This window comes from Mixophyes fleayi, chromosome 9 (genome assembly GCF_038048845.1).
Source record: "Mixophyes fleayi isolate aMixFle1 chromosome 9, aMixFle1.hap1, whole genome shotgun sequence".
Classification (NCBI taxonomy): domain Eukaryota; kingdom Metazoa; phylum Chordata; class Amphibia; order Anura; family Limnodynastidae; genus Mixophyes; species Mixophyes fleayi.
Genome location: NC_134410.1, coordinates 112,840,538 through 112,853,950, shown reverse-complemented (window position 1 = coordinate 112,853,950; position 13,413 = coordinate 112,840,538). Strand labels below are relative to the sequence as shown.

Here is a 13,413-nt window from a genome sequence, read left to right as displayed (position 1 = left end):
CAACACCACATTTGTTTGTACCAGTTTCATAGCGTCATGCCATCTCTCTACCTCTAACTCTATCTATAAATCTCTGTAGAGATGTCCATGCTCAATACCACAAGGGAAGTCCCGGGTCTGAGAGAGGAAGTTAAATACAAATTAAACTCTCAGGCAGCTATGGTATCTGCTTGTTCATTTATTTTTCCACCAAAAAGGACACTTTAAAAATGGCCACATGCACAGCCATTCTGGTGGCCAGTTAGGTAGTTTTATACATATTTTGCTGCAAAGCTCTTCGTACGTGGGTCAAAAACAACCACCGAACTGGATCAACATCAATGCATACTTGCCAGCTCTCCCGGAATGTCCGGGAGACTACAGAAATTTGGGTCGGTCTCACGGACTCCCGGGAGAACAGGCAAGTCTCCCGCATCCCGCAACTGCCTAGCCTAAATGACGCGATTTGTGGTGAATCGTGTCAATTTGGCCCCGCCGGGCCAAAATAATGCATTTGGCCGCGCCGCGACCCTCCCCCGGACTACACTTGCCGAAAGTAGGCAAGTATGACATCAAAAACTGCATTACCACCTGAGTGGCAAAACACTTTAAATTGGCTGCGGAGCCGGAACATGAGCGGGAGAACAACAAATCTCTGCAATTGCGGCAAATGACTGGTCTTCCTGCTCACTTGCGCTCTCTGCCTGGTGCAGCCCCTGCAGCTCCGGTGTACGGAGCCCTGGGTAGGGCAATTTTTTTGCCCCCTACCTGGGACTGCCGCTTTAACCCATCATAAAATCAGTGTAGCCATTGTGATAGGCTAATGATATTAAAACAAAAAAACCAAGAATTTTTTCTTTTTCCAGTCACAAAGAAATGTTCACCTAACATTTAAAACCCGCCCTCTGGGAAATCCCGCAGGGGAGTCTATGCGCCAAGTGGTGGGAGGTGCCACGCCACTGTGGGTTCCACCCCTACTGTGCAAATACGGCCTCCACTAGCTTCAATAGTGAAGTGGGTGCACTCCGAGGGGGAAGTCTCCTCTTCTGGCAGAGTACGCAAGTAGGATTTAAAAACAAAAACACATCACCCATGATAACTGAAGCATTAATAGGGCTTGAAAAAAATAATAATACATAGATTAAATATTGAAGAATGCTGTGAATAATATAGATATATAATATTCTACCTTTTTCCCCATGTGAAAAGAAAAAATTGAGGTGTCATGGGGCACCTCAAATATTTAACCGTATATAAAAATGACATTTTTCCTTTAAGCATATTGAACACCACTGAAAACACAGATACTGCAAAGTTCAGCAGCTGACAACGCATTCAAAGGAAGTGGTTTCCTGCATGACTGAAGTTACAGCCTCTTACAAGCTCCAGGAACAGTAGTCACTGGAAAGGATGGAAAATAAACTGCTATTTAGTTATCAGGGCCGGGAGCGGAGGCTCAGTGGACACAAAGGGGACAACAGAGAATTATATATAGTCACTTCTGTCCGCAGTGGGATTTACTACTTCTAATTTAGCTCAACATAGAAGGCTCTCATAGGCTCCGTGTGCCTGGCTCTGGGCAAGCCACATCTTTACACGCAGCAAGTTACAGTCACATATATCATTTATATAGCGCCACTGATTCCGCAGCGCTGTACAGAGAACTCACTTACATCAGTCCCTGCCCCATTGGAGCTTACAAGGGAGAGGGAGAGAGGGAGATCAATTTGATAGCAGCTAATTAACCTACCAATATGTTTTTGGAGTGTGGGAGGAAACCCACGCAAACACGGGGAGAACATACAAACTCCACACACAAGGCCATGTCGGGAATTGAACTCATGACCCCAGTGCTGTGAGGCAGAAGTGCTAACCACTGAGCCACCATGCAGGAAAATGCGCTGGGCTATCTGTCGCAGGTAGCACTGTGCAAAACCCACAATCGCCACATGATAAAAAGGTCAGCTTTTCAATGGCAACAAAGCCTTAAAACAACTCCAACCAAAACGTGTAATGTATGATTAGGTGGAGTTCATAGAGTTACTATAAAATCATGCCTACCGCTCACTTCTGTTGTGTCGTTTGCCTTCAACAGTCCTGTTCTGCTCTTGCACATTTTACTACTGGTCACTGGCTTTGTACAGACAATGTTGTCTATGTCCCTATTCTGGACATCCTAGTGCAGGCTTGGCCAACCTGTGGCTCTCTGGGTGTTGTGAAACCACAAGTCCCAGCATGCTTTGCCAGTTAATAGCCAGCCGAGAGCTGGCAAAGCATGCTGGGAATTGTAGTTTCACAAGACATGGAGAGCCAGGCCTGTCCTGGCCTAGTGCATGCTAATGGGAAATACGCATGGGAGGGCACCGACAACATGGCTGCCTGTGTGAACAGTAGTAGTATATGGAAGAGCAGCACTGGAACTTGGTAGCACTGAGGGACTTGCTGGATTGGGCGAACTGTTAGATGTTAACTTCGTGGCTTTGTAACCTCCTCAGCAACAGATTCTATCTTTTGGTGGTGTTCTTCTTTAAATAGTCATATTATATGTGCCAATTTATAACATAACATATAGGTTATACATTAAGAAGCTTAGCCTAAAATATATTAAGAGTTTTTACAGGAACATATCTGAGGTAAAATTTGTTATTGCTCGGCGAGATTGTCTCCCACACACAGTAAACTTCCCATAGGTCATATTGCTGAAGTGCACCACAGTCAACCTCATTTTGCAAAAATGGCTGACACAGAGCAATTGCTTGAACTCAGCAGATTTAAAAACACAATCGTGTCATAGTACAAAATCACATTAAGTCACGTCCTTACTAACAAGCACATGAGCAAGTAGGTCACAGTCCACCACGATCATTAAAAATAAGAAATGCTGTTGTAAACAATCTGTTGAGTAAATTGGCGGAAAGAAAACAAAACTACAAAAACACAGAGGACATCCTAAACCAGTAGTAGATGAACACTAAATAAAATAATACGCCCTGACCCTAGTCAAACACACCTGAAAGAGATGGACCACTTTTGGTCAACCCTTTCTACATGAATTATCCCCCCCCCCATGTGTATCACATAGAAGGGTCCCTGTGACCCCACTTATTGCCTGAAGCAGAAGGCCGGCTAGTTGGCATTTGCAACAAGCTTCCATAGAACTCTACGGAAGCCCTATGGATGGACCGAGTCCCCAAGCTCACAGTCGTGGGCACGTGGGCTCTCATGTTCCACTCACATGGAACAGGGCAGGGCGTGTACCCCTATATTATAAATAAATGGGTTCAGGGTGTAAGAAGAAGGAGTTTCCCCTTTGTTGCCAATGTATTATGGAAACGTGCTCAACATGGGAGATCTGTAAGCGCTGGAGACTATACCAATTATAATTTATGGGGGTATTTATCTTCATAAACTCTGCACTGTCCTGCTTTCCTCTAGGGTGGGGGGGATTTTCCCTCCCTCCCCTGGGAATTTTTAGGTTTCCTTTCAGTGCATGCTCCATAACAGCCAGCTGCTGCAGTTCTGGTAACAAGAAAGCCTATTTCTGCTTCGCTGATAAGAAACATACCTCAGATCACCATTCAAACCCAGTTGCATAAACACAGTACTGAATGCCCATGTGCAGACCTGTGTATACATAATATGAGCTTAGAACCTCAGTGCCGAGCAGGAGACACAAAGAGCTCTGGGTGGGGTGATCAGCACAAATGAGAAAGGACGTTGGAACAGGTAGAAAAGGAGGACTGTAACTTATCTACAGAATTATTCCCCCCCCCCCTTATGAAAAACAATGGTTCTCATGTGTCACCGACATGTGGTGTTCAAGAGCTATTGCTTCACGGCACAAAGCAAATAATATGGACAAGCTTCCATGGAAATCTGCTGAAACAATATGGAGTCCAGCGCAGAGAGCATGCTCTCCCATTTATGTGACCATTAGAGGGCGCTGTTCTGTTGTAATCGATATTTAATTTTAACCATAGCTAAGAATTATCATCATCATTTATTTATATAGCGCCACTAATTCCGCAGTGCTGTACAGAGAAGTCACCCACATCAGTCCCTGCCCCTTTACAGTCTAAATTCCCTAACATACATAGATACGGACACAGATCGAGAGACAGAGAGAGAGTCTAGGGTCAATTTTTTGATAGCGGCCAATTAACCTACCAGTATGTTTTTGGAGTGTGGGAGGAAACCGGAGCACCCGGAGGAAACCCACGCAAACATGGGGAGAACATATAAACTCCCCACAGATAAGGCCAGGGTCGGGAATCAAACTCACGACCCCAGTGCTGTGAGGCAGAAGTGTTAACCACTGAGCCACCGTACTGCCATATGGAGATGGCTGCTCCCACTATTAGTAATATATGCTTGTAAATTAAAAAGAAAATGCTAGAAGTAACAATACAAAGATCTAAGGCTTTTCTAATACTTATAAACGTACACTATTATTTTCAAATGAACACTGAAGACATCAGAGCACAATAAACCCTTCTTTCAGAATTTCACAATACACGCTGCAAAGTGGAAAAAAAAAAGGAAACAGTCACAGAAATGTTCCCCAAAGAGGAGACAATAAATAATGGTCAATGTTAATAGGATAACACTGCACTTTGTATAGATTAATAGACATCAGCATTACAGCTGGGAAAATTACAATGAGTCCAACACCAAATAATTAATCGGAATTTAAATAGACTACTTCTGTCAAGTGTTACAAATGGAAATAGCCAAAGAAATTAGGTCACCTGAGCGGAATTATTGTCTTCCTTTGCAGAACTCTATATAACGTGATTGTAACACAGTCATATAAATGGCGTTTAATAAACCTGAATAGAAATTAATTTCCATGACCTATTACTACAACTACGTACTGTTGTCCTTAGTACATTTTTGCGACCGTTGGCAACTTTGTTAATATAGGAGTAAAACACGCAGAACAAGGCTGACGGGAAAATGTAACAAGCTGAATAATTTTTGCCCCAGACGTGAGACCAAACTGTTCATTTATTAATGATTACGGTCTCACTCCCACTCTCTTCCTCGTCAGCCTTGAATGCTCTGTCCTGATAAAATGTATCTATCTATCCCCGTCTTATTCCTGTAGTGTGTACAAGTTCCCATCTGTTTCCCTGTGTCTAGAGGTACCACAGATAGACACAAAACAGGGTCACTCTCCAGAGCAGGAAGAGGAACACGGGGGGCCAGGACAGAACGACATGAGAAGACGTCCCCATCTCAGTATTGGAAGGAACCATAACAATGTATCTCACAGCATCTGTATCCTGCCGGCGGCAATGACCTGACTGCAAGCTCCTGGGCACCACAAGCAACCACATCCTATTGTTGCTCATATCTACAACTCCCCAGCTGTAGAACAGCATTTAAGTGTATCCATGACATTTAACATATACACACACACACACACACTTATATATTTATAAATACACACACATTTATAGATTATACTAGGAGTGTTGACCTGTTCTTGTAGCTTTTGGAGCTATTATGGATGACTGTCTTTGTAGATTATATATATTTGGGTTTCCAACTATTGTCAGCGCTTATCCTTTACACTGCATATCTGTGTGTATCTAGCAAAATTAAAACATGAGGTATTAGTTCATGTTTTGATCAAAACATTTAAGCCTGCATCCCAGCGTCAAGGGCACCTCATTATATGAAGGTCCTACACTGGCCTATATGCTTTAAACACCATTAAAATGCAGTTAAAATCAGATGCACTCACCTCCCAGGTATAGGGGTTTACACCAGTGCATCTGAATTTAACTGCATTTTAATGGTGTTTAAAGCATATAGGTCAGTGTAGGACCTGCATATAATGAGGTGCCCTTGACGCTGGGATGCAGGCTTAAATGTTTTGATCAAAATATGAACTAATACCTCATGTTTTCATTTTGCTAGACACACACAGATATGCAGTGTAAAGGATAAGCGCTGACAACTGACTTTTTGTTTTGTATACATGTATGGGCGTTTATATTGCCACACAGCTGGTACCATATACATAACTGACAACACAAATTGTGGGTATCCTGAAATAAGCGCAACGCCTGATATTAATCAGATCAGGATCAACGGAGGAAAATTTGGTCAGAAGATGATTGATCAAATCACTGTCGTGCGTCTTGATGAATGCGGTTGGAAGATAGCTGTATTCAGACTGTGACTGTGTCGTCACCTTCTGGCTAAAGGGCCCCTAAGTAAACTGGACATATTCTGGGCCCTCGGCCCAAGCACCGAACAGTCAAATCTCATCCAATTTGTCCACCAATGAATCGTTATCGGGTACATTGGAAAACAGGGTCAGACGATACTTGCCCATCACCCTGCAGGGCAGACGCAGGATTTGTAGAGGGGGGGTTCCACGCCACCAGTGGGCGTGACCAACATGCATGTGGGCGTGGCTATAATATTATACAGTACTTGGCTGCTCACCAACTCTTCCTATCCCTATAATATACATGGGCAAAAGCTCTCCCTTTTCAAGCCGCGCCGTGTGAAGCGGGGGCAGGGTCCAGCCACCTCAATTATACAGTGCCCCAGGCTTGGAGGGGGGTTTCCAGGCTCTAGTGACCCCCCCCCCCCCTCAGTTTGCCTAAGTCCTGGGTGTGCAGTAATCTTCTGACCACACAAACAGGCCCAAGTGATACCAGGAGAAATCCTGCTAAGCTTAGTGGCAGCGCAGAACAGTCTGACCAAGTCAAACTGGACAGTAATCCTATCCTGTCACTCGACTCATAGGCCAAACAACCGGATTAAAGCATAAAGGAAGGTGTTGTAAAGACTGAAGACAAACAGTTCAGCACAACAACATTTGAATCAGCCACAAGACCGGTGTCTATTATATGTTTGCACATTACAGAATTTAAAAGATTAAAGAGTAGCTGGTGTATCTTATATGTAATTATCTCCTCTGCAATGGAAGCAATATAATGTAGTAAAAAAACACTTCCAAATGAAACAGATACAATCTAAACATTATTATCCGGTTTTAAATAAGAACTCCGCTTTACTAAAATTACATTACAATAAAATACATGGGCAAATCTGCCCACTTACCCTCAGCTCACACAGTGTGGTCAAATTGCACATATACTCAAGCCAAATAACCAGACCCTATAGGTACTGATTTGTGTGGTCTGCACTACACAGTAGCAGAGCACTTATCAGCAAACCAGATCTTTCAGATCAGTCTAAAACAATCAAATTGGCAACGCAAATTGCTATGTATATGGACAGTTTTAGATAAAGTTTTGTTGAAATGGATTTCATTTGCGCTTTGTAAAGATTTGCCGCCACTACCCAGCTTCCACCATCTCCTCTTACTCAGTCTTCTGTCCAGTCAATTCCTCCTTATTTTCACCAATTTTCCTAAATCAGAGCTGTCCAATCGGTCTCTAAAGCTGGGTTCACACTACACTGTTTTCGTCCAATAATCGGTTCAAACAGCCGACATACGACCGCTGGTTCAAAAGTCGGGTCAGTGTGTGTAGTGACACGATGGTCGAAAGTCTGCCTAAATGGACGATTATCGCCTCATTTGGTTGGTCGGACCGTTTAATATTTTCGGTCCAATCTCGTTTCCGCTGTGTAGTGTGTATAAACTTCCGACCGATCCACAACAGTGAGTACGAAATTACAGTCATTGCTCACGACAACATGGCTGTAAAAAGTCGCCAAAGGGACGTCTGCTCTTCCTCTTATCGTCCTAAACAAGGCTAGTGTGTGTGCAGTCCATGGACCGAGCGATCGGACCATCCATCGCATGTAAAATCGCTCGGCATAAAAAGTTGGTGGAAATTTCTGTAGTGTGTACCCAGCTTAAGACAAGCGTGTTCCTCCTTAACTTTTATTGTGGCCCAGTAATCCTGAGAACTTCCACAGCTTCCAGAACTATCACATTTCAATCCTAAATAGTCAATATATTCCGCAGTGTCGTAGGCTATATAAACAGATAAATAACTTTGTAGACAGGATAAACAAAAAAAATATAGCTATAATAAGTGGTTAGAACCAGGCTCACAAGGGATTATGATCTATTGTATAACATTTAAAGATATCGCCACCTAAAACTAAAGATCCCATGTTGGGTAAAGTTAAACAGTAATACTGTAGCTTACTGACCCAAAGTCTAGAATTTCTCCCAATCCAATACCCCAATGTCCGTGGTGCTGTCTATTCTTCTTCTGTCATTTTCCTCTTCCAAAATCCATTATTAAAGCACCCCTTCTCTGAGCTCCCTGTTCACGCCAATGTGAAGCTCACGGAATAGAGGTATCAACGAGGGGCACTTGCAGATCCCATGCCAGTAATATTCATTATTATCATTTTATCTCTTGAACACCACCCAACAAGAGGTTTCCAGTTTTGGGAGGAGTTAATATTTATGTTTTAAAAGGTTGTGGCTTCCACATGTGTACATTTGTGGCTCATATCTAAATTCACATGGAATACTGGTGGTAATATAGGATGTGCCAATGGTGATACTTGGGACCGTACTGGGCACTATGAGTGAATGCACCCTAAATGGAGGTTTGTGAAGCGCACACGGCAATGCCGTCCTATCCACCTCCTCTTCTACATTATTATACTGGAAAATATTGGTACTTGGTAAACACCAAAACGCAACAATTCTCATCTTTCACCTGATGACAGACCCCCCACCCCTCAGCTAATAACCCCTTCCTTTTTTTCCCAAATGGTCCCGCTACCTCCAAACACAGTCTTCGATCTTTTGCCAAACTGACTAACACCCAGACACTACATATATACACACTATACCCCTGCCACAAGAGAGAAGATGGAAGCACTTGGTGTTCGTAGAGGGTAACGTACTAAACATCAGGGTTTAAATGTATCAAGCTGAGACTTTTCCGGCGGGTTTGAAAAACCAATCAGATTCTAGTTATCATTTATTTAGTACATTCTACAAAATGACATCTAGAATCCGATTGGTTGCTATAGGCAACATCTCCACTTTTCAAACCCGCCGGAAAACTCTCAGCTTGATAAAAAAAAAAAAAAAAAAAAAAAAAAAGACCTGCTAACTTCTGGGACCACGTGAAACCTTTTCAACTGGTCCCTGTCAACTTATATCCACGGTCGCACAGAACAGCAAGAAAAACATTTCAAAATTTTATACAATGAAGATGTACATAACATGTTATCAACCATTGCTACATTCCCTACAGTCACTTGGAATGTGTTTTTTTATTGCTATGCTACTTTCTAAAATGCAAGTAAAACATATACAAACTGCATTCCTTTTATATACGTGTTTGAAATGGATTTAGATGCCTGTTCCAACTGCAATTAATAAACATATGTCTGTAAAATTAAGGCAATTATCTTGTTCAAGCCAAACACATGAGTAATAGCTTCTTAACCACTTCTCACTGCTTTTACAATGCACTGCCCTTGAGATTAATGTACGTTTTTTAACTGCATTGATACGTATCTTTAGCACTGAAATTAAACAAACAGCATCTGAAGTAACGTAGCTCAGGTTTGAACGCAACCGCACAAAAATACTTAGGTCCACTTGGTACATTGATTTTTCACATCCAATTACATGCACTTAAAGTTGCATTAAAAACGCAGAATTGTTACATCACTGTCTTAGGGCGTTGGGCCTATAAGTGGTCTCATCGCACGGTTGTAGAGAGCAATGGTACCATTTTTCTTTATTGCCAGTTTAACCCCTCTCTGACTGTAATGAAACAGCAGCAGCTTGAAGTTCTTAGGGGCATATTCAATTGTTGGCGTTATAGCCAAAAGTCTCGCGGCGTGCGCACTATTACCGTCAGTACAGTAATAGTGCGAGTAAATACCGGTATTACGGTACTTTTCTCGCTGGATTTCAGCTCGCGGCTCAGGGAACTGCGAGCTGAAATCCAGCTTACTATTACCGTAATACCGGTAATAGTTTTAACGCCGCGGGGATATTCAACAATTGAATATGCCCCTTAATAATGTTACACTTTTGACAGTCTTTCCTTCACAGTATAGCACAGAAGGGTGATAGTGTACAAAAAATCAAATACAACATAAATCTACTGCCAGCCAAACCCTTACACAATATTATATCAGAGATTATTATTATGGTTTATTTGTATGAGACCAGAGATTCCACAGCACCTGACATTGTAGTAGTACAAATAGGACATGCATGAAAACAGTAGACATAAGAAGTACATGGGTACAAAGCAGAATCATAAATGCATGAATGCAATTAATAGAACAAACATGACATACAGAAACAGTTCAGCATCAGGCATGACAGGAACAAACAAGGACGACAGGACCCTGCCCATGACAGCTTACATGCAAGTCTGTGCTTTAGTATTTGTTGCATAGCCAAGTAACACAGGTGCTGACAGGAGGGGCCCATGCAATGCATATAAAGCATTAACCCCTTAGGAGTCCACACCTGTCTGTTTATATATTCTATATACTTCTTTCCATTAAATCCACACCGCCCTATTTCTGCAACCTTCTAACACCAAGCATTGCAAGTGACATACATGTGTGACATACATGAGTGACATGCCTGGTCCACTGCAAGTGGAACACAACAGAGATCAGACCACTTGTGGCAGGGTTGAAAAATTCAACCTAGCACTTGATACTCTACAATAATATTTATAAAGATGTAGCAACTTCTCCAATCCCCCTCCTGTGTCGTACAAAAGGCTGATTACTAACCAACATGTCAGTGTGAGAAGCAGGGGATGAGGGGTCAGGTTACACACACTGGAAATCTAATTTGCAGGAGTGCAGACAAGTTTTCTCAATGCCTGCTCTGCAAAGCATGCAGCCCCGGCGTCTAATAGCACATAAGGAACCACCTGCTGGACAATCCTATCGGAGAACATAAACCGCAAGCGATCTAAATGCAGGACGGGCGGATGAAACATGTAACAAAGTGGCGATAGGAGATGGAGAGGTTTATATAGGGGGAGATCAGCGAGCCAGGGAGGTCTCTTACCTGTTCTTGGTGCCCCCCCTCCTGCACATGTAACAGCTTCTGTCCCAGAAAAACGAAGGAAGCAACTTCCCTGTAATTCTCCCTGAGACAACAAGAGGAACTCAGGTCCACCCCCAAAACCAATTCACATTCCTATTATTGTATTCCAGCCGACTGTGGATAAGCCTCCGCCCTCTAGTGGCCACTGCGATAACTGCATCCCCGTAGAAGGACACAACTCCACTAATCGATTGTACTGTGGGGTGCGTGTAATTGTAGTTTGTTTTTTATTCTGCAAGTTCTTTTATTCGGTGATAAAAGTTTATTTTAATTTATTGCTTTCCTCATTATTGAATTGCTCAATCTTCTTTTTCATTCTTTTTAGTTTACTTATTTGCACAGGATCTCTTTGGTGTTGTGAGTTGCTCTATCCAAGACTAGGGGTTTGAAAAAGTGGAGTTGTTGCCTATAGCAGCCAGTCAGATTCTAGCTGTCATTTTGTAGAATGTACTAAATAAATGATAACTGGAATCTGATTGGTTGCTGTAGGCAACATCTCCACTTGTTCAAACCCGCAGCTTAGTAAATATACCTATAGACTAGTTCTTGGTGCCCGGTCCACATGGAGAGAGAGAATGTTATTTGCTAACAATAGAGGGGGAGTTTCAATTCGGCGCGAGGTGTCTCCAGCATATCCACGGAGGCACATATCGCCGATATTATGGTAGGAATCTCTGTTCAATTCTTCTCGCACCCCATAGAGCTGAGCAGAAAAATGAGAGATGATTCCTACCGCGCGGCACATCACCAGCATCTTCACCGAGGAGTAATTTATGAAGCGTAACATCTGCAGACCTACAATGATTCTTTTTATATACAAGTGAACTAACTTGCCTGCCAAACACGTTTTGAGGTGCACACCCACTACACAGTCATTGGAAATACCCCTGTGCCTTCAGTCTGAATCTAGGTTTGTAATTTAGTGGATGCTCTGTGAAATGCAAATGGTAAACAGTAAAAAGGTCAACCTACTACCATTTTGACCTTTAAATCATACAGAATGCTGCATCTAGGCTCATCTTCCTCTCCCGCCGCACTACTTCCGCTTCTCCTCTGTGCAAATCCCCTCATTGGCTCCCTATCCGTTTCAGAATTCAGTTCAAGCTCCTTAACCTCACTTCTCCCCCTTATATCTCTGACCTTGTATCAAGGTACATGCCTCTGACCTCCGCCTCAATTCTCCTCTCGTTACTTCCTCCCATGCTCACCTCCAAGACTTCTTTCGTGCTGCCCATAATCTTTTGAACTCCCTACCCCATCTGACTTGACTCCCCCCCCAACCTTCAGTCTTTCAAACGCTCACTCAAAACTCACCTTTTCAAGTTCACCTATCCTACCACCTCTTAACCATGTTATCCATCACCTCCTCTTCATCGCCTGCCATCTCTATTTTCTCCCAGTTGGTCCTACTGTCTCTCACCACCCCTCCCTCTAGAATGTAAGCTCTTGCCGGCAGCGTCCTCTCTACCTATTGTCCCATGTCTGTCTACTGTCTGGCTCCCTCGTATGTCCTGCATGTCTTTTGCTGCTCTCTGTGTGAGTCCCCATAGCATTACTCACACTCATCTGTGCTGCTTATGTGTTTTACCTCATCTATTTGTTACTTGTTTCTGTATCCGGTGCAACGGAATCTGTGGCACCTTATAAATAAATAAATAATAATAATAATAATAAAATCTTGTTTTGCCCTTCAGTGGCATACTTGTCAGCTATATATTGACAAACTGACGTCAATCGCATCATCGAGGCCCCCGTCCCGCTCACTTCAGTAAAAATAGCCTGCTATCCCGGGGATCCAGGAAAGCAGTTCGGGATTCGGGAGGCCATCACTGCAGGCCCTCTTAGTCGGGACCCAAGATCCAGTACCCGAGGAAGGCTTTGGCCGACCTCAGAGAAAGGGGGCATTTTGCAGATTTTGCTGTGAAAAAAAGATGGATACTCTGCTTGGTTAGGCAACATAATCAATCTGTAGGCTCCCCCCCCCCCCCATAGCTCTTCATGATAATTTGGCCAGTAGATGTCATCGTACTGTTGAACCAGTAGATTATACTTCATTTTACCTCAGGAAAACCATTAACATGGTAACTCCCACGAACGAAAGAAAAACTAAGGTCCAGAATATCTAGTCACTGGGACTGTACCGACACTGACACCAGCTACAGAAAACAGAGTTATACATTGAACAAAATTATTTTTTCAGGTACTGATTACAGACCTCACTCTGCATACGCTCACATTATTTCCATTTATTATCTACCCTCTCCAGCCGTGGCTTACCAAGTATGGGATATTTCTTCAGTGTATTCACCAAATTCTCCAGCTGACTAAACACCGGAGGCTCATTCAGGGGCTTATTTATTAAGCTATAAACCATTCAGAAGTGG

The 13,413-nt window shown here is 42.9% G+C and overlaps 1 protein-coding gene across 1 annotated transcript in view; it reads right to left on the bottom strand.

Moving 5' to 3' along the window:
* Window positions 1–11,118, bottom strand: part of PLXNB3 (plexin B3) — a 69,510-nt gene extending 58,392 nt beyond the window's left edge. The window contains 1 exon segment of the mRNA XM_075184979.1: window positions 10,991–11,118. The gene's annotated coding sequence lies outside the window, so the exon portion shown is untranslated.
* Between the last annotated feature and the right edge of the window lie 2,295 nt (window positions 11,119–13,413).